Raw genomic sequence first — 22,578 nt, 5'->3', positions numbered from 1 at the left:
AAAACCCATTAAACCTCTTAAGTGTGTGTTAAATTTGGACAAACAACAACAACAAAATTACATTTATAGAACGCCTTTCACATCAGAAGGACGTCCCAAGGTGCTGGACAGTCAGGGATCAGGACTTGAGCATGGTGGAGAGGTGGGGGAGGGAGTGAGGGAAGGCAAAGAGGTGGGAGGACGACTGAAGGCATGATCGAAGACGAATGTCTTGAGACTTGAAGGAGGCAAGGGAGGAAGCGAGGAAAAGGGACTGTGGGATGGAGTTCCAGAGTGTGGGTGTGAGACAGTGGCGGAGCCAAGCAATGTTGCAGAGGTGGGAGAAGACAGAGCGAGTCATGGCACAGACGTGAGGTATGAAGGACAGTTAAGGGTCAAACAGGACGCCGAAGTTCTGTAATGGCTTTGTGAGGTGTAGAGTGCATCCATGGAAGGAGATGTTGTCAGGGCCCAAGGTGTGGAGGCGCTGACTGGAGCCAAGCAGGAGAGCCTCGGTTTTGTTGACATTCAACTGCAGGAAGTTAGCTCTCATCCAGGACTTGATGTCCGACAGGCAAACTGTGAGGACAGCAGTGGTCCTGGAATCGAGGATGGAGGCAAAGTAGAGTAAATGAACTACATATGCTCATATAAAATAATAACATAATAAAACAATGCAGTAAGAATGGTTCCAACAATGTGAAGTCCTGTAGCTCAGTGGTTAGAGCACGCGCTTTCCAAGCGAGAGACCTGGGTTCGATTCCCAGCAGGGTGAAACCTTGGGCAAGTTTCCCTACTCCACACACCGGATAATAATCCCTCAAAAAAAACAATAATAAATTGGTCATTTCAATCCACGACTGTTTGTGGGACACTGCTGTGCGTAGTTGGCCTTCGCAATTCGCCCACAAATATACATTCAATTCACTTTACAGTCTTCTGTGAAGCGTTTTGAGACATCTAGAAGAGGATTATAATTATTATTATAATAGCAGTTATTTTCTTAATAGCTGCTATAAAATATTTCAGTGGGGACAGTAACAAGTGTGCCAAATAGAACTACTCAGTAAATGAACAATAGGTGGAATATCAAACAAAATTTCAAAGTCAATTTATGTTTCAAACGGCATGTGATTGGCCAGTTCAGTAATTCACTTGCTCTCCAGAATTGCTAACTATGTGCAACTATGAGAAGTGCATGTATGACAATTTATTTTTCATAAAATTAATTTATTTATACAGATACATGACCCTACTTTTCTGTCTGGTATACTTAGCAACATATGACAGTTATATATGACTTCTGTCGCACAACTGAACATGTACATCATTCTATTATATATAGTCTTACAATAACTGTGCATATAACTTGATAGTATATTACCTGCTTTTGACTTCATACGTTTATGAAATAAATGCTGAAGTTATTGCTGCTGTACTCATATATTCTAATTCTGCACATGCAGTTTGAAATAGTCACAGTTCATTGACAATAATAGTATAAGTTGATGCTTTATCCTGTAGTTGCTGTTATCTGTCAGTGATTTCATTGAACTGTGCTCTGTTGCATTTCACATGCACATCGGTCTTCAGCTCAATAATATTCCTTGCATTTGATATAGCACCTTTTCACATTTTCGAGACGTCTCAAAGTGCTTCACAGAATATATTGTAAAGTGAATTTTTTGTTTTATTTTGTATGTTTTGTGGATGAAATGTAGCAGCCAATTGCGCACCACAGTGTCCCACAAATAATCATGTGACCGATTAAGTGACCAAATTTTATATTATTTATTTTTTGAAGAAATTGTTACCTCTAGAAAAGCAATCTGCCAATTGACCAACAACTGACTTCCTACTTACTGCTAGATAAACAGGCATGTGGAGTAAGGAAACTTGTTCAACGTTTCGCCCTGTCGGGAATCAAACCCAGGTCCTCACGCTTGCGACTTGCATTGTAACACAAAACAATACATGTTACATGCACAAGTTCAGCATATTACAAGGTATGTTTGCAATGCAGCAGCTAAAACAGTATAATGCAGGTCAAAATGCATGGCATATCCCTTGAAATTTCTCTATGTAATCCCTGCCGAATTTCACTTCACAACTATTAACTGATCCTTGGATATGAAATGCAATATTTACAGATAACAAGTGCAAACTCATAACCGGAAATTAGAGTTGTCAGTCTTTTTTCACTGGGGTTTGCAATTTGGGATTTTGCCAGTGTCATAACCCTATATTCACAAATGTGAAGTGACTGTTAACAACTCGGATCTGCTTTGTTAATATATCTGTTTTGACCCTGTTATGGGTCTATTAAGCAACCATGTTGGTTTATAAGATGGCAAAGCTCTGCTGGTATTTGATGAGTACACAAACTGCTTCTTATTGATTAAACTCCTCTTATTTCTGGCAAATCATCTGAGCAAATGTTTCTTTACACACAATAAGGATGGTTCATGAATATTATAAATGAAGATTTTTGTGTCTATTTTTAAAAATACTTTGATTATAATGTCATGGCTTGAGATTACACAACTGGTACAATTTCAGTAAACTGTTTACTATCTATTTATCTATCTCAATAAATGTCTGATGAACTTAAGATGTTCAATGTCATGTCCATGAGAAATGTTCCTACGCTTATGCAACTATTGTTTGGGTGAAATGTGTTCAGCGTATGTTTATCTTCGCCTCCAAAGGCAGTCACCTTACATTAACGATGACTCTAAAGTAATTTGTACATTAGCATAGCCAAGTATTTGTTGAGAAATAGCAACATTGGGAAATAGAAACCAAGCAGCCACAAGAGCACCAAAGTGAATTGAACTAATGAACTAATTGAACCTGCCTTGTGGATATTTGTCCACAAACACACAATCACTTTATTTTACAGTATATCCTTTGAAGTGCTTTGGGATGTCCTTTTGATGTGACAGCCACTATAACAAATGAAAAGATTATTATTAATTATTACCATGTGCCAGTCTGGCTCAGAGGCAAGAGTAGCACTCTCACCTCTGAGTCAGACAGTTGTGGGTTCAAGCCCCACGTCAGGACTTGGAATCACATAGTCTACGCTGCTATTCCAATGCAGTGCTGGGGATGTATTACATTGTCAGAGGTGCTGTACTTTGGATGAGATGTCAATCTTAGGGTCCCTCTGTCTGTTCAGGTGGGTGTTAAAAAACACAATGCACTATTTGAAAAGAGAAGTGAGTTTCTCCCGGTGTCCTGGCCAACAATCCACCAAATAAAATTGATCACTCACTTCATAGCTGTTCGTGGGACACTGCTGTGTGCAACTGCCATGTTTCACCCACAAAAATACAATAATCCACTTTACAATATAACCTTGTGAAGCGCTTTGAGATGTCTCAATGACATGATAAGGTACTGTATCAAATGCAAGTATTACTATTATTAATAAAAGAATAGTCATTTTATTTACAGAATCTGCAAGGACTGTAAGAATTACAAGGACTTCTATCTATCTTTACTTACCTGTGAATAGTATTTCACAGTATTAGCTTTTCTATTCTGAAAAAAAAGTATTGTAATTGGTTTCAGCTTGCAAATCTGTATTCTACTGTAATATTGTCAACGTTCCAAAAGTGAAAATGGTGCCTAGCAGGAGACTGCTTAATCTAGTACCATATTTCTGCTCATGAGGATTAATTGTTAGACCTGGGTTATCATACTGTGATGCTTATAAGGAAAGATAATGTGATTGAGAATGGTATTGTTTGCTTCCTGGATTTGCAGTTAGTGATTCCAATTTGTACATAGTAACTCTTACTGAAAATGACCTTCAGGAACTGTGCAACAGCTTCACTCAGTCAGTAGCCTCTCAGTCAGAAGGTTGTCGGTTCAAGCCCAACGTGTGGACTCTGAACTCACATTGTCTCGGCTGACACTTCAATGCAGTGTTACTCTCACCCCCAGATTGGGTGACCAGCCAGCATTGTCAAGCGCTGTGAGATGTCTTCCTAGCATGAAAGGTGCTATGTAAATTGGATTGTATTGTAAAAGGAACATTTTCTTTGGCTTCAAAACCAGAGTAATGTCCAAACTCTCTCAGATCAGGAACAGAATGAGTTAAACTCAGTGTAAAATTCCATCTAAAATGAACCGGCAGTCAGCCTCTGCATCATTACCATTTACCACAACAGCCATTCTTGCTGTCTCTCTGAAAGATTGCCAATTTAGTGCCAATTAGTGGTGAATTATAGGCAATTTTGTGCAGTAGACCTGTACCCACTAGGAACCGAATTGAGTTTGCCCACACTAATGTCACCTGGGACACTTACAACCATGAGCAAAGGATACTTTCATCCCATCAATGTTGGCTGAATTTGAGGTGGAGGTGAAAGGACAATGTTCCAACCCATTGCATCACCATCTCGTTTAAATTAAATACATTCTATGAATACAAATGCATTGGTGAGATCTCCAAAGCACATCCAAGCATTCTCTTTCTTTAAATCCTCCTGGTCCCAGCCTATTAAACCATAATTTCATCTTAAAAATTACGATGGCTTACAATCCTGAAAAATTCTTCAAATCAGCCTTAATTTGGAACCTTTTCTTCTGAGGATCTTAAAAATAAAGAGGTTTCAAACAAGACTGAATTTAATAATGTTATGCAATTCAACACTTTTTTAAGGCAAATAGTTTTATAAGGCTAAGGCAAGTTGTTACTTCAGGCCTCCTGTTTTGTTACATATTATTGGATTTTGTTAAACTTTTTCAGAAGTGATAATTATAATCCAATAAAAATAAAAATAATAATTCTGTCACAGTGCAACATACCTCCGAGACGCTTACTGCATTTTCCGACAGATTTCCAAACCTGCCAGGGAGAATTGTAGATGAGCCTTCAGAGTCATTTAGACTTCCAATTCAAATCCTCCTCCTTCTCCTTCCCCCCCACCCACTCCCCCCTCCACTCGCCAACATCAACATTCATTCTGTCAAAATTGGTACCATTTGTGCAGTGATGTGTGCGGGGAGCAGACAGTTATACTGTTTGCTCACACAATTGATGGAGAGAGTGAGAGCATTCTGTGCATACATGCTCAAATGCATGCATGGAGATTTCACTGAACTCCTGTAGTGCCAGCGAGCTCTCTACTGATTGAAAGGAGCTGATGGAACAGTTAGCTTTTTTCAATCAGTAAAAAATAGAACAGTCGTGCAGGAAATTGCCTGTTTTATTTTAAAGTAATGTGTGAGGTTTGCAATGGCTGCAGTTACACTGAAGATGGGGCAAATCAAGACAACCTCTGGAGGGGGGTTCACATCCATTGGCTTTTGAGTAAGACCAGTTTTATTGCCCCTTTGCTCAGCAAATTGGTGTTGCCAGACAATTCGCACCACCATCAGTGGCCAAGTCTTCTGATTCTACTCCTCTAACTCTTGAAACTCCTCTCACTACACATCTATCTCACTCGTTCTCTATCTTTGAGTCCTGTTTTAAGACCTACCTCTTTATCCGCACTGGTTACCGCCTCCCTCCTCTCTCACCTCTCACTTGCTCAACTTTTGACCGCGTATTTGTAAAGCAAAGATGTTACCATATGTGAATGGGCCTATATAAATGGAATGCTTATTGTATTTGGCACTGACACATTGCAAGTTAGTGCAGTATTGGCAACAATATTTAGTACTGTATAATGCCAGCATTAATTGGGCCAAATTTGCAGCTGGATAACAACCACAAATCACCAGGAACAGCACTAACTGTGAGTTTGCATAGATGAATGAGATAATCAAAAAGGCTTGATAATCAATGAGATACCACTATAGTTTGGATTTTGCATCTGACCAACGTAAAATCAGATGGAACAAATAGAGTAGATTCACACTTGATTCACAGGATCATTTTTCTGTATTGTAGGTAAGCCACCTGTTCCCACATTGGCTAAACCAGCCTTAAAATTTAGGTTTCATTACATGAATCTAAATCACACTAATCCAAATGTCAAAGTTGTTATCTCTGAAAATAACCACCATAGAGTACTTATACATAGAGAAAACAGACTTATCAGAATTAGAGAGTTAGTTGGATATAGAGTATGCTGTCGGGTGTAATGGTTGAGGTAGGATCCATATTAGCTTTTAAGAGGGAATGACATAAATATCTAAACTGAAAACGTTTGCAGGGGTTTGAGGAAAAGGCAGGTCAATGGGACTGAATGGATTGCTCTTTCAAAGAACCACAACAACAAATTACATTTATGTAGCACCTTTCAATGTCAGGCGGATGTCCTAAGACCCTGGACTATGAAGGGTTTACACACGAGCTGGAGTTTGGAGTCAAACAAGGTGGAGGGCAGGGTGTGAAAATGGGAGGACAACCGAAGGCTCGGTCAAAGAGAAAGGTTCAGTGAAAGGTCTTGAAGGAGGCAAGGGAGTGGGTGAGGCGGAGGGGCTCTGGGATGAAGTTCCAGAAGATGGGGGCAGAAAGGCTGAAAACACAACCATCAATGGTGGAGCAGGCAGGTCAGGGAACATGGAACAAGCCAGTTCCTGCTGAGCAGACAGGTTGGTAACATTTTAGTAGATCACAATACAAAATTACATTTGTAAAGCATCCTTCACATTGGGAGAACTTCTCAAGGCGCTGAACAGTCAGGGATTTGGATACCCGAGTGGGGTGGGGGCTGAGAGGATTGGGATCAGCGAGGGAGGAGGGCAAAGAGGGTAGGAGGTGGCTGAAGGCATGGTTGAAGTGGAGGGTCTTGAGGTGTGCCTTGAAGGAAGCAAGGGAGTGAGGCAAAGGGAATGGAGTTCAAGAGGGTGGGGGCAAAGAGGCTGAACGCCCAAACGCCGATGTTGGGGCGGTCTGGGTGGGGAACATGGAGCAGGCCGGAGCCTGCAGAGCAGAGGGATTGGACAGCTTAATAAGGGGTTAGCAGATCGGAAAGGTAGGAGGGGGCACGGACATGGAGGACTTTGAAGATGAGGACGAGAATATTGAACTCGATCCTCTGAGGGATGAGGAGCCAGTGGAGCCAGACAAGGGTGGATGTGATGGGGTCATGGAGCCTGGTGCGGGAGAGGACACAAGCTGCAGAGTACTGGATGATCCGAAGCTTGTGGAAGGAAGACTTGGAAAAGCCGACAAGCAGGGTATTGGCATAGTTGAGCCTGGATGTAAGGAAGGCATATATGACGGTGTTGGTGGCCTGAAGGGTGAGACAGTGGTGGAGTTGGGCAATGTTGCAGAGGTGGGGAAGGCAGAGTGGGTGATGTCATGTATGTGGGGGAGAAAGGACAGTTGAAGGTCGAACAAAATGCCAAGGTTCTGGACTGGCTTGGATGCTAATTCTACCAGTACCTGAGGTGTGGAGGTGCTGGCCCACCCAAATCAGGAGAGCCTCGGTTTTCCTGATGTTCAACTGTAGAAAGTTGGCTCTCATCCAGGACTCAATGTCTGACAGGCAGTCTGTCAGGACATCGGTGGTCAAAGGTGGAGGCAGAGAGACAGAGTTGGATGTCATCCCCGTATATTGGAATTTGACCCCATGTCTCCGGATGATGTCACCAAGAGGGAGCATATACACGGAAACATGTCACCAAAAGGGCCAGGTAGAACGGAGCAAGACTGTGGAGGGCTTTAAAAATGAGGACGAATATCTGAACTTGATCCGCTTGGAGATGGGGAGTAAGTGAAGCTTGGTGATTGGTTCACAAAGCTTAGTGAGTGAGAAGATGCGAGCTGCAGCATTCAGAATAATCTGCAACTTCTGGAGGGAAGAGTTGGGAAGTGTGGCGAGCAGGGAGTTGGCATAGTCAAGCCTGGATGTAATAATAGCATGGATAAAGGTCTTGGCAGCCTGAGGGAAAAGTAATACCGGAGGTGGCCAATATTGCAGAGGTAGGGAAAAACAGAATAGATCATTGCATGGATGTGGGGTTTAAAGACAATTGAGGGTCGAAGAACACCAATTTTCTATACTGGCTCAGTGAGATGGCCTCCTTCAGCCTCAAAATGTTCCACTTTGACCATGCCTTTGGTCATCGACGATCATGAATAGTGATGCTGTCAGCACCTGAGATGAATAGGCGTTGACAGGAACCAAGCAGGAGGGCCTAGGTCTTGCGTTCAACTGGGAAAAATTAGCTCTCGTCCTGGACTTAATGGCTGACAGATAATCCATCAGGACAGCAGTGGTCCTGGTGTCGACACAAATACAATGGGCTGAATGATCTTCTTCTGTGCCGTGAACGTCTACAGTTCTGCCAGTTACAAAATTATTCCTTGTGCTTGCAGTATTTTACAGGTATGGGCATGTTGCACTTGTGAAAGAGCAACAACAACAACAACAAGATTCCATTTCTAGAGCGCCTTTCACGTTGGGAGGACGTCCCAAGGCGCTATACAGTTGGGTCAGGACCCGAGCAACGGGGAAATGGTCAGGGTGAGGGGAGGGGAGGGAAGGGAGGGAGTGAGGAGTGGATAGAGAGTCGAGAGGGGAGCTGATGACACGGTCAAAGAGCAATGGCATGCAGAGGTCTATCATACATAGTTTGTAAACTCAAAATGAAAAGATCACTACTTTTAGCAAAATGAGTGTGAAACAGTTGTATTTAGAATAACAGTGGTTACTTCCATATGAAAAAGTCCTTCCTATATAACCAAAAATAATGTTGCATGAAAAAGAGCCAGGGTTCTGATACCAGAGTCACTTGTCAGTTCCCTAAAAGGTGCAAAACGTGATCTTTCTTAACAGATTCAATGTATAATCAAATGTGTTATCTCATCTGCTTCAAAAATATCTCACGGCCAGCCATAGGCTTGGGGACCAGTATGCCTGATCACTAACCATTAATTGTTTGTCCTATGAGAGGATGGATTCAGCCTCCTGACCAGATCAACCTTGAGAGATCAATATTGAACAACCAAAAATGATCTAGAGCCCATTGGGGTTCTCATTTACAACAGAAACAATATTGTTTTTCTCAGGGGTACAACTGAGAGGCACCTTCTGATGGTTGACCTTTATGGTTGGCCAACAAAATACATTTTCTTGATTGAATATTTCTTGACTCATGCCATAAAATAAAAACACATCACTGGTCAAACGCGGGCTTTTCTAGACTTCATAGAATCATAGAATTACACAGCACAGAAGGAGGCCATTTGGCCCATTGTGTCTGTGCCGGCTCTTTGAAAAGAGCTATCAAAATCAATCTCACTCTCCCTTGTTTGAGGGAGGTGGGGAAGTTCCTGTGGGCCTCAGGTTGGCCACCACTGCTTTAAAGAATAGCACAGATTTATCCTAATATATGTACTGCAAAATAAGCGGTCGTGTCGTCTAATACAAGCATATTGTGTAATTATAACACAGCAGTGAAATGCTGGTTTACTCTCCATGTGACCTGGGATATTTTAATAGCAGCAGTGGGAAAGCACACCTATCTTTAATGTGGTTCTCCATTCAGGAGCAGGCTTGCCTTTTCAGAGTCAAAGGGCGAATGGAAAGTGACTAGTGAGGTTGTGTTGTTTATCTTCTTCTCTGTAACCGTCATGGTAGTTAGGGCAAATTACAGTCAAAATGCTTGATACTGAGAGCCTAAATAAAATTTCTACAAAGTCCAAAGCCAGTAAGGATCATTTATGCCAGGCATATTAGTCTGCAAACTGCTGTATTTCAATATAGAAAGTAATGCATCTGAAAGGGCAATATTCAATAAGCTGCTGATATAAAAATCTATTAGGTGGTATTATCTAATGCCAGAATGTATTGTCCCTAAATCTGTTAGACTACTGTGAAATACTTAAGATTTAGTGATTTAAAAGTGACTGCTTATAAAAGATCTTATGAATGCAGGACATGCTTTGCCACAAGCCTTAGTCAGGTAATAAAATGCAATCCATTGTGGTAAAAATCAAAAGATACACTATACACATCTTCACATCTCATTTGTTATTAAATTAAACTACGGGGGATTCACAAACATAGTACTTTTCTCAATAGCATAATCACAGAACACAGAGCCGTGCAGTCCAGCTGTGCATTTAGCGTTGCAGTGTTGTAAATAGGCCACTTATAGCCTGGTGGGGAATTTCACTTCTGCGGAAACCTTATCAAAAAAATGATACTTATTTCTTGCTGCATTAATCTTCCTTCTTGTGCGTTTGAGAAGAACAGCCTGAAATCTTGCAGGGAATTTGCAATGAGACCAGTGGTGCTTTAGTAATCAGTTGAAATCTCAGCTTTGTCCTGCAGTGACATTGCAATTTCGTTTTCTGTTGCACTGATAGCATTTAATTGAATTCAGTGAAATAGTGTATTTTTTGTTGTTCATTACTAATGTGCATGATGGAGAAATAAAGACATCCGGTCTTCAGAGTATTTTATTTCAGTGATATTGTTTCAATGGATCATTACTTATGATTGCCAATATCATTTTTTAATGACACTGGAATAAGATGGGGACCTAAATAAGTCAGACTAGAAATAACAGTGGTTAAATCAATATCTAAAAGCCCTCCAGATAGCCAAAAATAATGTTGCGTAAAAAATAGCCAGTGTTTCTAATGGGCAACTGAAGGTACAAAACCGAGCCCAGTCCAAATCATTCTTCTCCCGATACAGTGAGTGTTAGAGCTCCACCTTCAGGTTCAATCACTTTAAGCAGAAACTCAGCACAATGTCTCATCCAAACAACAGGATTTCAGATAATTAAGCACTCCTGCAGCACAGTATTGTAGTGTCAACCTAGACCAGGAGTTCAAAGTCCCAAACGTGTGTCTGCCTGGCGCAAGAATAGCAATCTCTCCTCTGAGTCAGAAAGTTCTGGATTCAAACCCCATGTCAGGATGTGGAATCACATTATCTAAGCTGACATCTAATGCAGTGCTGGGGGAGCGTTGCATTGTCAGAGGTGCTGTCCTTCGGATAAGATGTTAAACCAAGACACCATCTATCAGTTCAGGTGAACGTTAAAGATCCCATGGCCCTTTTCGAAAACAGAATGGAGTTTCTCCCAGTGTTGTGGCTAACAAATCCCCCCAACCCATGACTGTGTGTGGGACATTAGTATGCAAAACTGGCTGTCGCATTTCACCTACATAAATTCACAGTGAATTCACTTCACTGTGTATCCTGTGAAGTGCTTTGAGACGTCTCAACGACTTGACGAGGCACTATATCAAAAGTGAGGATTATTATTATTAATACTCTTACTGCTAGAATCCAACATGTAAAAGAAAATTAATATTTAAAATTAGAAATGTTGTTAAAGCTGCTAACCTGTTAGCTATCATTATGAATGTGAGCAGATTAATGTAATTTGGCTGCATGGCCCCTGTGCCTTGTATCCAGATATATTTACTACACTACATTTGGTGCAGTGATAAACGTGGTGAACTCAGTGTTATATTTCACCCGATCTAAGCAAGAAAGGAGAGAGGCTGGATCAGTTCAATCAACTTAATAAAATTGGACAAATAATTCTATTTATAAGTCAGTCAAGAAAGAATGAGGGAATATTGAAATTATACTATTTGGCTCCAAATTGATGAAATCAAATACTTGTAAAAGCTTTTGACTGAATTATCGATAAAGTGAAGTGAACGGTTCTTGGCACAAAAATAGAAATGAATCAATGGACAAGTTTACGATATTCCTTGAGGCATTCCTTGTCTTAATTAGCAAAGGAAGCAACCTGAATTAATATTAATTACAGACCTTTACAAACCACATATAATAATAATCCTTGCATTTGATATAACGCTTTATCACGTCTTTGACGCATCCCGAAGTTCTTCACAGAATATACTGTAAAGGAAATTGACTATATTTTGTGGGCAAAACGCGGCAGCCAATTGTGCACAGCAGTGTCCCACAAACAGTCGTGGAATGAAGTGACCAATTTATTATGTTTTTAAGGAATTATTACCCCTGGAAAAGCAGTCTGCAAATCAACTCACAACTGGGTTCCTACTTACTGCTAGGTACAAATTGCGTGTGGAGTAAAGAAACTTGCTCAACATTTTGCCGAGCTGGGAATCGAGCCCAGGTCTCTCGCTTGCGAGGCGAGTGCTCTAACTACTGAGCTACAGGACTCCACATTGCTCAATAAAACACACAGTTACTGCACTTTACAGTATATTCTGTGAAGAGCATTGGAATGGCCTCCTGTTATCATTATTACCTGGAGTCAGATTCTCCTGATCCAGTGATCAATTGCCAGTTAAAAAAAGGTCACTGACTTTACATGATCAGTTTTCTGGTTAAAGCCAGGAACATATAATCCCTGAAACTCCATTATTCGGAGTTCTAACTCTGACTCCAAATGAGGAGTTCAGGCAATCCCAATGTATATACTCCTTTTAGAAATTCAAACCAGCACTCCCAAGGTCAGGAAACTGACTAGATAGCCAGTTTCCTCTATTTTTTTTACATCAGGCTGGTGGTAGCTGATCTAGAAGACGGAATTATGTATTATGGGGGTCACTTTATGAAAAGTCTAATGAAGGGACATATTTACAGATATTCGTTAAGAAATCTGTTATTACAAACAAAATACTAAAACAAAGGTATAAAATGAAATCCTATGTTTACTAAAGTAAACATCCAAATACTTTTCACTTGCTGCTTGCGACTACAATTACTGTAGGAAACACCTGCCCAGTAACAAGCTACATTTATTACACAGGAGGTAACATTGGTTTGGGAGCCTACGAAAAAGAGAAATAACTGCAATGAATATATGAGCAACATTAAATTGCAGTGTTTATTACTCAAGGTCCTGCATTGCAGATAATGTCAAAAAGATAGGTTAAACAGAATCTTGCACAGTGACAGTCTGCACGAAAGTCACGTTTGATTTATGGCTCTTTCACATGCATGAATCCTTTATAATATTCCATCATCGGGACGATATACTGTTTTGTTGTGCAGAAAGTAGCTCACAGTCAATCAGACCTCTTGGAAAAGGGTCTCTGTTAAACAAAATGACAGGTTTTTGAAGAGGTGTGGCAACTGACAATTTAAACAACTGACTTCATGGCACTTAAATGAATCAATCATATCACATGTACAATGAGCAGATAAATTATATCAATTTACTTAATATAAATATATATATTAAATATTAGTGTTTCGCCCACAAAATAGAGAGTAAATTCACTTTACTGTATATTCTGTGAAGTGCTTTAGGAGGTCTCGAAGATGGGATAAGGCGTTATATCAAATGCAAGGCATCATCATTATTTATTAAAATAACCACCCCACCAGCCCTTTTAGTAAGCAAAATAAATGCCTCAGTGACAGGTTAACACATCGAAGCTATTAATGTAGGACTGCAAGAAAGTATCAAAACATGTTTATTCAATTAAATTATTCAGAATTCAAAAGGTCACTAGGGATTATAAAGATAAAGTGCAGATAAGCAGGACTTTAAAATTGGGAGCGTGTGCAGAGAAGACCATAAAATATGGATTTCTAGATTTTATGTATTGGACCAATTAATAGGCACAAAGAGTTAATGCTGAAGTTGTATCAGACACTGTTAGGTCTCATTTGGTGTACTGAATCCAATTTTGAGAATATCCTCCTAAGGAAGGAGGAACGTAGGGTCTCCAGTCAACTTGGTTTGTCAGCAGAACTTAGAGGGGCGGAGAAGCAGCAGGGATTCTTCCCATTCGGCTTCTGTTAAGCCTGGAAACCAAAGCACTAATAGATAGGCCCAGCAAGACAAGCATCTTGTCAGACTGCTCTCTCAATGTTAAGTTTTTTTTTAGCTGGTTCAAACTCTTCAGTATCCCAATTTATACTCTGAGCCCCCAAATCTTGGATCTTGCCAACCCGGACCTAATTCTCTGTGGAAATAGGTAACCAAGATTCCATACAGAGGAATATTGCCATGTGTAAGCAGCAACTCTCAGCAAGATCACGAGATGTTTGATTGAAGGCCCTTTGGTCCTTCCAATTTCATGCTTCCAGAATTCCCAACACCCCACACAGCATCAAGCTTTTGTTTAAAATTGAGTCCAAGATCCTGGGCTCAACCACCCTTCCTAGCAACCTGATCCACAACAACAACAACAACTCATAATTATACAGAGCCCTCCACTCAGGATAAAGTCTCTGAGCGCTTAACAGTGGAGGAGCCTGACTCTGAGCCGGGGGGAAGGGAGAGGTGGCCATAAGTGCGGTCGATAATTACCCTCTTTGTTAGAATGTGAAATATTTTACCATGAATAATTATTTAATAGGAATCAATAGCAGCATTTCACATGTGTTCCATACAAAAATAAGAAAATTAATATTAAAGAGTATGGGGAAAGAGAGGAGGGATGGGATTAGAGTAGCACACACCAGCACAGACATAATGAGCTGAATAGCCTTCTTTATGTTGTAAGTATTCTATGATCCATCATCATAATCTGTAGAAGTGACAACTTGGCCTCAGTGCTTTTAAAATAAAAAAACAGTGCTAGACCGTATCACAATACTGATCCAAGGTCTTAACAGTGAGTGACACTTTAATTTGAATGGGAACAGCAGCTGGATTGGGGAAGCAACTTGATTGTTCCTGTTCAAAGCTAGTGAAGGCCACTTAAAGCTTTAAAGAACGACAGAATGATTATTCAGCTCTGGCAGCCGCTAACTGCGTCAACTGTGGAAATCACCCCAAAACGAGTAAAGGTCACATACTTGTGGATGTTGCAATATTCTGGAACTGGCACAATTGCAAAACAAGTGACAGTGTTGTGCCTGATTCACTTCTGAGTATGTTCATCCTCTCGCCTTACATTCCAGCACAATGCTAGGGGACTGTGCAGTTGCATTGTCAGAGGTAATGCTGTTTGGATGAGACAAGAAGCAGAAAAAGATCCCATGATACTATTGAAAAAGAAAAGATAATTTCTACACAGTGTCCTGGCCAACAAATCCTGCAAATAAATTAATAATTAATTTCATGACTGTTTGTTGAAGCTTGCTGTATGCAAACATTGTTGCTTTGTTTGCCCACAAATATACAATCACTGTACTTGCCAGAAATTACCTGTGAAGTGATTTCAGACAGTGAATTCAGGAATAACCGGCAGGGCAATAATATGCAAAAGGATGTGTGCGTGGGAAAGATTGACTGAGGGTCAACAAGTTGCAAAAGATGTAAGTAAATGTGTCAACCTGGCTCAGTTAGCAGCGCACTTGCCTCTGAGTGAGAAGAATATGGATTCAAACTTCATGTGGGAGACTTTGACTTCACAGTCTATGCTGACACTGCAATACAGTGCTGGGGGAATGCTACATTGTCGGAGGTGCCATCCTTCAGATGAGATGTAAAACCGAGTTCCTGTCTATCTCCTCAGATGGACATTAAAGATTTCATAGAACCATTCAAAATGAGACGGGAGTTTCTCCCTGTGTCCTGGCCAAAAATCCCTGAGATAAAATTGATCTTTTACTTCATGGCTGCTAGTGAAACAATGCTGTATGCAAATTGGCTCCTGCGTTTACCTACAAATTCACAGTTACTACAATTTACAATAAAACTTGTGAAGCACTTTGAGCCATTTCAGTAACTTGATAAGGTGTCATTAAGATGTCTCAAACGCAATGGGTTTTAGAAGTAGGAAAGGTAAATGTCAGCCTAGCTCAGAGATAGCACTGTAACTTTGAGTTAGAAGGTTGTGGATTCAAGCCCCAAAAGAGGACTTGGATCACAATAAGCTGACGCTCCAGTGAGGTCCTAGTAGTTTGTTGCATTGTCGGAGGTGCCGTCCTTTGGATGAGACATTAAAAATGGCTCCCATCTGCCTGTTCAGGTAGATATTAAAGATACCATAGCACAATGTCCCACAAATGGTGTGTGCACAAACTGGCTGCGGGTTTTGCTCACCAAATTCAATCAATCTACTTCAGTATATCCTGTGAAGTACTTTGAGATATCTTGACGATGTAATAAGGTGCTACATCAAATGCAAGGATCATTATTATTATTATAAAAAAGGAACAGAGGCTTAGCAAATGTGACTGGGAAAAAATGTAGTACAGTATCAATTCCTTTCTGCCACCCCTGTCCTACTCCAATGATTTGGCTCTCACGAGAACTGCTTCTTTTCATTACAGAGGGCAGGGAAGATAATGAGCAGAAGCAAACACATACCTGCTGAAACGGATGAACAACGAGTGGTTGCTATGCTCAGAGAGAAAAAGATCAGCTGGAATATAACAGGTGCACTTCCATTCAAATCACAATCAGAAACTGTTAAGTGTCTGAGACACTGTCGAGAGTGAAGGGCACTATGTAAATGCAAGTTGTTGTTGATGTTGTTATCGATATTCATGTTTAACATAACGGCTGGAAAATGGCTTTATTCTTACGGTGTGATGATTATAGCTGGATGAGGGAATATTGAATGTAAATGCTGTTAATGGGAATCATGACATGTTTTGAATTACAATCGGAAATGCTGGGTTTAAAGCAGAAGACGCATACGAAGCAATGCTAGCCCAGAATAAGAGATTTCAGAGAATGCAGAGGACAGAACTGGAAATATTAAAATAAGAAAAGAACCATTGAATCACAGAAATGTTCAACACAGTAGGAAGCCATTTGGTCCATTTTTTCATGTTGGCATTTCCCTTTCCAAGATGCCATCCATCATAATCCTAGTTCCCTGCTCTTTGCCTGTAGTCTTTTATATCCCCCCCTGCAAAGTGATAAGATTGTCAATGTTAGGCAAGAACAAAGCATTTCAAATATGTCTTGGCAATGGCTAGAGTGCTTTATGAGTGGTTGGCATCTCCCCATCCTTAATTGGACAAAATGTGTTGTAACTGGGTCATCATTTACATATATCAATTGTAGATCAATATACTCGTTCTATCACAATTAACTACGAATTTAGCTACTTCAGATTTCTAACTCGTTTATCCATATTTTATTTATTTTTATTAGAATATTATAATGGGAATTAAATATATCTGAAAGTTATGATGCTTGGCTTTATGTGGTTTTATGTAGTTTGAGAAGTTTTTAAGTTACGTTTTCACCAACTGGCTGTTTAATAAAAGAATTGTTAACTTCCTGGTATTTCATTTTATTCTGTCTGCAACAATATAGATTTCCCTCCTTGTGCCCTTAGGCCACTCATATCTTCGCCCACAAAATATACAGTCAATTCACTTTACAGTGTGTTCTGTGTAGCGCTTTCAGACATTTTGAAGACGTGATTAGGTGCTATATCAAATGGTAGGATTATTATTATTATCCCCAGGCTTGTTTTGGTTGGACGGATGTCTTACACATGTGGAAACCCATCACCATGTTGAACAATATTCAAACCAGACACAGAATTATAACTATGTATTCCATCCATATACGGAAATGTCCATGTGCTTAGAATTAAATGCACATCTGGAGGACACACCTTGTTTACGTATTTCCAGAAAGTATTAGGTGCAGAATGGCAAGAACCAAGACTCGGAGGACTGTAGTGTGCGTTGGTGTAGGGCTAGAGTTGAACCAGATAAAATGTAATAAAGTGAGCACCGTATGGCAAATGTGCTCCAGACGTGAAAGGCGCTATACAAATGTAATTTTTGTATGTTGTTTGTTTGCTCTATCCATTAGGGCTAGGCTTGCAGGGTTAACAGCAGCCAAGTGGGAAGAAATAGTTTCTTCTGATTATTTTGCCCCACAATAATGGGAAAGATATCAACAATTCAACAGTAGCATGAGAGAATCAAGCTGCAATTCCTATACTACTGTGTCACTAGATTGATGCATGATACCTTCAATGCTCTCCCAATATCCATTGGAACTTTACTTGTGGCAGACCAACTACTGATGTGTGTTACCAATGAATACATTGGAAGTGCTTCTGGAGAAGTGTCTGAATCATTGACTCTAGAGATCTCATGGCAGTCGCTAGGATTTCTCACCTGTGTGAATCAACATCTTGATAGTTAGGATGCAGGATTACTGATAGGTTCCAACTCACCACCCAAAGAATTCCCATTTTGCTCAGTCCCGATAATTCCAGCAAAGGCAGATTTGAAAGACATGTGAGAATCTCTGTCCTGGATCTCGAGAGTGAAGGCATAATAATAATCCTTTCATTTAGCATAGCGCTGTTCACATCAGGAGGATTCTTTACAAGATGCATTGCAAAGTGGAGTGACTCTATTTGGTAGTGTATATTATGGTGATAGATGTGATGTTCCATGACAAATTATGAAAATTAGCACATTGGATCTATCATGAAACATTTTTCTACTCAATTACCCATTGGAATTCTCTACTCCAAAGAGCTGGAGATGCTCAGTCCTTGAACATATTAAGACTGAGATTGATAGATTTCTTGTGGATAAAGGGATTAAGGGATATGGCGATAAGGCGGGTAGGTGGAGTTAGAATAGGTCAGCCATGATCTTATTGAATGGCGGGGCAGGCTCGAGGGTCCGAATGGCCTACTCCTGCTCCTAATTCTTATGTTCTTATGTTCGTATGCATGATTTTAAAAGAATCCAAGGGGCTGAAATGCTTTCTGCTGCTAAGTGACCTTGACAATATCCATTTACAAAGGGATTCTTCCATTTGGGTTCAATTAAATCCAGTCAGATTAGAAACAAGTTAAAACAAATGACAAGGAGCCCTTCTTAAGAAATATACTAATATGTCTGGTGTTGTCTAAATTGATATTTGTGTAAATTGAAAATCTTTTTAGAGAAGTATTTTGAAATATGTTTATCTTTAGGAAACTGATACTTATTATGAATTTTGCCTTGGAATAAAATCACAGAATTTTGCCTTCGTCTAAATTCTTCCTGTATTGTGTTTACAATTTATCTACATTTCAAAATCTGATACTGTATGTGATTGTTCACAGAGTAAAGTGCTACCAGATCCATAATTAAATTTCTCAGATAGGAAGTCTGTGTAGTCATGTCACTGTTGATTTTACTTTGTTTCTATGAGTTTGCAAGTATTGTTATATTTACTAATATAAAAATGATTGGTGTTAAAGTAGCCAAGCAACTGTTATAATTTTTTTAAAAAGGTGATGATTTGGCAAGTAAATATTTAAAGCTATTTAATGAAAGGAAAAATCATGTTACATGGGTCAGAATAATTGGTTTGCAGCACAGTGGGTGCCTTCAGGTTTTATAGGCTCTGGTCCAGTCATCCATCAATACTGGAGGATCTTTTGCAGCTTGTGAGTCTTGGAGCTCCTCCTACAGGTTCAACACTGGTATAGACTTCTATCAGGTGAAATACTATCGTAAAAAAGTCTATTCTTGGGGGTGGGTGGGGTGGGCAGGGTGCAGTGTGTATGCGTAGGTGAGTGGGATCTCTTTGATGCTGAGTTGACTCCAAGGTGTCCGGCAATGGAATATTGAAATCGAGACAATCGTCTGTGATGCTCTTGGTAATTTTGACTGATGAAGACAAACAGGGGTTGGAGTAGGGTGGGGAGGAAGATGGAAGGTTTGAGGAAGTTTCAAAGGTGAAGCATAATGACATGAGGTTGAAGAGGTGAGGAAAATGCAGCAAGCCTGAGTTTGATGAGCAGAGGATGCATGTGAGTGAGGCGAAAGAAGATCAAAGTGGTTGAGGGTGTGAGGGCTGAGGGTATTGTAGGTGACAGTGGGGATCTTGAAGTTGATACATTGGCAGATAGAGAGATAGTAGAAATTGAGGAAGACAGGGGTGTTGATCATGCATAGCTTCAAGCAGATAATAATGTGGACGGCTGAGCTTCAGTGCCTTGGGACATCCTCCCGATGTGAAAGGTGCTATACAAATGTAATTTTATTGTTGTTGTTGAATGAGCTGGAGGTTGTGGATGGTAGAACAATCGAGTCCGACGAGGAGACCATTTGAAAAGTTTAGATTGGAAGTGACAAAGGTTTGGATGAGAATTTCAACTCCATCAGACATGAGAAAAGGATGGAGATTGTTAATGTGGCAAAAGTGAAGAAAAACAACTTTGGATATGAGAGAGGAAAGGGAGCTGAGCATTGAAGTAAATGGCAAGGTTGCGCACTGATTTCATGAATTTGAAAAAGAGTCTGGAAAAAGTGCAGAGCCAAAAGCAAGGAGGCTTGATAGGAGCTAAGGAGGAGACCTTGCTTCTTGTCCATGTTCAGCTAAAGGAAGTTGAAGTACATCCAGGACTTGATGTCGGACAGGCAGACAGTCAGAACATCAATGAAATGTAAGACCGATGTAGAGGTAGATTTGGGTGTCATCTATCAACATGCAGAAATTAACCCCAAGTTTGCAGATGATGTTTCTAAGGGGGTTCAAGTAGGTGAGGAAAAAGAGCGACTAAGGATGGACCCCTAAGATATCCAGATGATCATGGGAGGGCAGGAGGAAAATCCATTGGAGGAAACAAAATGGAAATGATGGATCAAATAGGATTGGGACATGAAAAATCATGTAACACCATTGACATGTGAAAAGGAAAGATTATTCATTACACAATAGCCATTCCAGATCTAGACTGAGTTTTGTCTCCAGATTTCAGAATAATATTTTTTTAACTTCTACATTTAAGTAACCTCACCACAAAGCCACAACTTACTCAGGGGTTGCAAGGATGTCAATCTTGGGTATTTGAAAAATGGTACTGCTATGCACTCAGTTGGAGCAGTATAATATGGTCTCAAACATCCAAACCTTTGAGATGATTGAATGAGTGATTTGGTTGGCTTTTTTAGGATTGTGGAATGTCTGTGTTGAGTTTTCCATCTGGAGATTTAAGAGCTGGGATGGGATGGATGATAGGTACACATTGGTGTGGTTTCCAGAGGTAATAATAATAAATAATAATCCTTGCATTTAATATAGCGCTTTTCACATCTTCTAGATGCCTCAAAGTGCTTCACAGTATATTTACAATATATTTACTGTAAAGTGAATTGACTGTATATTTGTGGGCAAAATGTCGTCAGCTCGATGGGCCCTTTCCATGCTTTGTATTTTCTTATGTTCTGATTCCAAACAATTTCAGAAAACATCTAACAAATATATAATAAAAACAGCTGGTATATTAATATTCCTTCTATGATGTAGCATTCACTCAACAAAATCAGTTCCAGTATGCTCATTGAACAACTTAACCTATGGGCTCATAATGTGATCAAATTATCACGTTATTGAAATGTCTCAAAGCACTTCACAGCTAATTGTCTTCTCAACTTCTCCCCTTCTGAACTTGAGTCTGTGTCGCTTGTCCTAGGTTTTCAGTTTATCTATTCTCCTAAAGAAATTGAATATTTCCACAAGATCTTCCCTGAGCCTCCTCTTCTTTTGTGTGGAGAATTCCAGCTTCTGCAGCTTCTCCTCATAGTTCAGGTGAACATTATTGGTAAGTACTCTCACAAATTACAGTCACCGCTTTACAGTGTTTCCATTTGAAGGTGCTTTAACATGTCTTCTCTACGTAACAGTCCTGTAACAAATGTAAGGGTTATTATTATTAGCTCCTTTCTTATGGTGACAAGAATTGTACACAGTACTCCAGATGGGGTCAAGCTAAATACCTGTATAGTTCGATATCATTTCCATATGATCTGTGGTCTATGCTTTCAGCCATTCAGCTATTCACAACAAGATCTGATTAATTTTCATTACTGCCTCTGAATACAGTTCTGTTACTTTTAGTGATACATTCACTGGAACACTCCTCCAATGTGATATCCTGCAGTGTAGATTAATACTATTTGTTTTTATATTTCCACTATTTATTCTCCTCTCCTTCCCCAATTCCTTGACTCCTCATTTTCCATGTTTTGGCATTATTTAGTGCAACCTGAACTTTTTATAATGCTTTTGTTCCCCTTTGCTGTTATATACTAATCATCTACTCTCTCACATGTTGCATCATTATCTATAGTTATGCTTTTTATTCTGTAATGTCAGTGCAGTATATTCTTGCTTGTTCATACATTCTTAATTTTCCCTAGATTTTGGTCTAATCCTTCCTGCCTCACTGGTTTACTTTCCACCTCCTCCGCACCCGTGCAAGTTTAAATCTTTCCCCACTTCTCTTTGCAATGTTATGCTGTGTTGTAGTGTACCATGATATATTGTAATACACTCCAGTTTAGAACTACAGCATACAATACAGTGGGAATATATTGCACTACATTGTAAAATATTATGATGATATAATATAAATCACTGCACACGTACTTCCAGATTATAAATTACCATAGTAGTGTAGTAGTTTTACAACACATTCAGTATTGCAAATGAAAACATGTGCATTCATTGAAGATCTAGTTTATTTATTAATTCAATGTCGCAATACATATTTAAAGACATGATTCATAATAAAACCAGGCCGCGTACAAAAGAAACATGGCATTAGAATCACACAAAGAGGCAGTTTGTGTTATCGTGGTGTGTTGCTGTTAACATCAAGCTCCATTCTGAATGCTCAGTGACGTGTGTACCTTGCAGTGTAGTTTTGTCCTCCTGCCTCTTTATTATGGCAACATCAGACTTCTATTGCTGTAAAGCAGGCAGGATTATTTTAGAACAGTGTTTCACCATATATTCAGTGTGTGGGAGTTATTCATTTGCCTTATAGCCTTGAAAACTGCCAGG

General features: G+C 39.9%; 1 non-coding gene across 1 annotated transcript; it reads left to right on the top strand.

Annotated features, from left to right (window-relative positions):
- Positions 1-682: 682 nt before the first annotated feature.
- trnag-ucc lies at positions 683-754 on the top strand. The gene has a single exon. It is a non-coding gene; the product is annotated as a tRNA-Gly (tRNA).
- The last annotated feature ends 21,824 nt before the right edge of the window (positions 755-22,578 follow it).

This window comes from Callorhinchus milii, unplaced genomic scaffold (genome assembly GCF_018977255.1).
Source record: "Callorhinchus milii isolate IMCB2004 unplaced genomic scaffold, IMCB_Cmil_1.0 Scaffold1, whole genome shotgun sequence".
Classification (NCBI taxonomy): domain Eukaryota; kingdom Metazoa; phylum Chordata; class Chondrichthyes; order Chimaeriformes; family Callorhinchidae; genus Callorhinchus; species Callorhinchus milii.
The sequence above is the reverse complement of the archived record's forward strand: the minus strand, read 5'-3'. Positions and strand labels throughout refer to the sequence as shown.